This window comes from Alligator sinensis, unplaced genomic scaffold (assembly GCF_000455745.1).
Source record: "Alligator sinensis unplaced genomic scaffold, ASM45574v1 scaffold574_1, whole genome shotgun sequence".
NCBI classification, from domain to species: Eukaryota; Metazoa; Chordata; order Crocodylia; family Alligatoridae; genus Alligator; species Alligator sinensis.
The window spans coordinates 1481492-1484569 of NW_005842106.1; positions in this window are offsets into that span (position 1 = coordinate 1481492).

Below are 3078 nucleotides of genomic sequence, written 5' to 3' on the forward strand. Positions count from 1 at the left end.
ACCTACTGCCATTGTCTCTCAAGCACCCTCATTCATCCCCATTCTTTCAGGGACCAAGTTAAAAAGGAGGGGTAGTATGAGTCATAGATTACACAACAGGGCATGGGGACAAGATGGAGACTTGACAAACAAAATGGAAACTTGACATTACTTATGCTAATTTACATATGTAAATCATATAGTATCAGTAAAACAGTAATAAAGAACAGTAAAAATCAATATAAACATAATAATTACACAATATAAAGAAGGACCAAGTTAAAAAGGAGGGGTAGTATGAGTCATAGATTACACAACAGGGCATGGGGACAAGATGGAGACTTGACAAACAAAATGGAAACTTGACATTACTTATGCTAATTTACATATGTAAATCATATAGTATCAGTAAAACAGTAATAAAGAACAGTAAAAATCAATATAAACATAATAATTACACAATATAAAGAAGGAGAAAAAACAAAACAAATACAACTTGCTACCAAAATAAAATGCTGAAGCTTATCCTATGTCTTAGCTCACTTATACTTATCTATAGGGAATAGAGAGGGAGAGAACAAGTCAGAAATGGTTGGGGAAGGGGAGGGAATGCATTTTTAAATAAAATTAAAAAAAAAACAACAAAAACTGAGGGTTTTGCTACAGTGTGGTTGATATTGCACATCTACTCTCTGATGCGACATCCCTGGACTCTGCTACAAGTGGAGGGGAGTCCTGCCCTCTGCTTCCTGGTGGAGTCCTGGGACCTGCACAGCATGGGGTGGGGAAGGCAGCCGGCTCCATTGAGCGGGGCTTCCCCTGGTGGCATGCGAGTGCCAGGAGCTGCACATGTGCCATGATAAGAGGCAGGCCAGCCTGGCTGCGCTCCTTGCCCCCACATGCAGCACTGGCTGGAGCTGCACACTGGCAGCAGTGCCTATTCAGGCCACTAGTGCCACAAGCACCTGCTGCCTGATGCTGCCATCAGTGGGACGGCTTGTGCATCATAGTGGGGAGTGTATGGGAGGCCCCCACACCCCTCCACCCTTCCTCACACCCACACCCTACCCACCGAGTTCCACGCTTCCTCCATCCACCTGGGCACAGGCTCCATGCTCCTGCCCAGCTGCAGCTCCCCCACTCCCGCTGCTTCCCTACCCAATGCCCAGAGTGAACAGGACACTGGGTAAGCCAAGCAGTCCCCTGGCAGATGCAGCAGTGGCAGTGGCAGCAGCAGCCCTGCTGGAAGCTGCATGCTGGCTGGCCCCGGCCCTTCCACGTAAAAGGCCACTGTGGGAGCAAGGCACATGGGCTGGGTAGGGTACAATTAGTTGGTAAGTGCTTGCAGGCTGGATGAAATTGCTTGGTGGGCCGTATTTTGCCTGCCCCTGGATTAAAGTAATTTTATTTCTCTCGACCCCATCTGTTGTTTCTGTGACCCCATTTGGGGTTGCGACCCACAGTTTGGGAACCGCTGCACTAGAGGCTTGGTCCTGATGCGTGCTCTGGTTCTCACTCAGCAATATACTTAGTAATTCTGACAGGATTACTTACTGCCTTACAGCTAGATGTGTACTGACCTACCTTCTTCAATGGGCACCGATGATTGCAGCTTATTGTAGATTTTACAAAAGTGTGATGTGCTTTTATATCAAATTGTTTGCTTTTTTAAATTATGTTTTATATACAGCAACTACAGAACCATTCTGAAGTGATATGAAAAACTGCCTACTGCAGTCTTCAACCATGATATCTCCAGACACATTATCATTTGTAGGAATCTTCTAATCAGGATCTGAAAGCATTTACAATATTATTGATTCACTTTTCACCACAAGGGAAGCAGGCACAGCACAGCAAAATATCTCACCCAAGTCCATAGAGCCAGAACCATATTTTCAAAACATGAGTTTGACAACTCCTTTTCAAGCAGTTTTGGAAAAAGCTAGCATCGCCCCTCACTGTCTCCTCACACCGGAATTGTGTTCTGGGGTCTGGCACTGCCCCCTCCCGGCCTCCCACACTGGGGTTGGGACCTGGCTTATCCTATGTCTTACTTGCTGCCCCAGCCCAGCCCTGCACACTGGTGATCAGGTGCTCGATCCAGCACACGGAGGCCAAGCTCCCCATAGGTCTGGAAATTTGACAGTGGAGGAGTGGTGCCACCACTCTCTTGCCGTCAAATTTCTGGACCAGTGTGGGGCCCTGCAGGCTGGATGACATAGCACCGTGGACTGGGAGTTAAGCACCCCTGTGATAAACAACTTCCAACCTTCAGTGACTAGGTAGAGGGGAAAGTAGCACTACTGCTTGCTATGCAAATCTTGCTAGTTTTACTTGACTTTTCTTTTCCTCATCTCTATCTTGACCCCTTAGCCCGGCAAGTCTGCTGCTTCCCAGGGGCCCGCATCCGGGTCATTACGGAGAGGATCCCAAAGCTCCTTAAACCCACAGACCACTATCCCATGCTCCTTATTCATGTGGGCACCAATGACACTGCTCGGACCACTCCCAGCCAGGTCATGAGGCGCTACAGGGATTTGGGAGCGGGGCTTAAGGGTCTGGGGGCACAGGTGGTGTTCTCATCAATCCTCCCAGTATCAGGCTATGGGCTGAGAAGGGACAGGAGGATCTATGTGGTCAACCAAATACTGCGGCGCTGGTGTCGTCAGGAAGGCTTTGGCTTTCATGACCACAGCCCGCTCTTTGGCGAGAGAGGCAGCGAGCTGCTGGGAAGAGATGGCCTCCACCTCTTTCCCCTAGGGAGGAGGCTCTTCTCAGCCAGACTGGCTGACCTGCTCCACCTCAAGGGAGCCCACCCCGGCCCCAGCCCTGGTAAAACCTGTGGGCAAGGAAGGAGCCCCGCATGGGGCACTTGCCTGCCTGTACACTAATGCCAGGAGCTTGGGGAATAAGCAGGAGGAGCTCATCCTCCTGCTCAGTGCAAACAATTATGATGTCATAGGGATAATGGAGACCTGGTGGGACTCCACCCATGACTGGACCACGGGGATAGATGGCTATACCCTGTACAGGAGGGATCGTGTAGAGAAAAGGGGCGGGGGTGTAGCTCTCTATGTTAAGAAAAGCTACACGTCC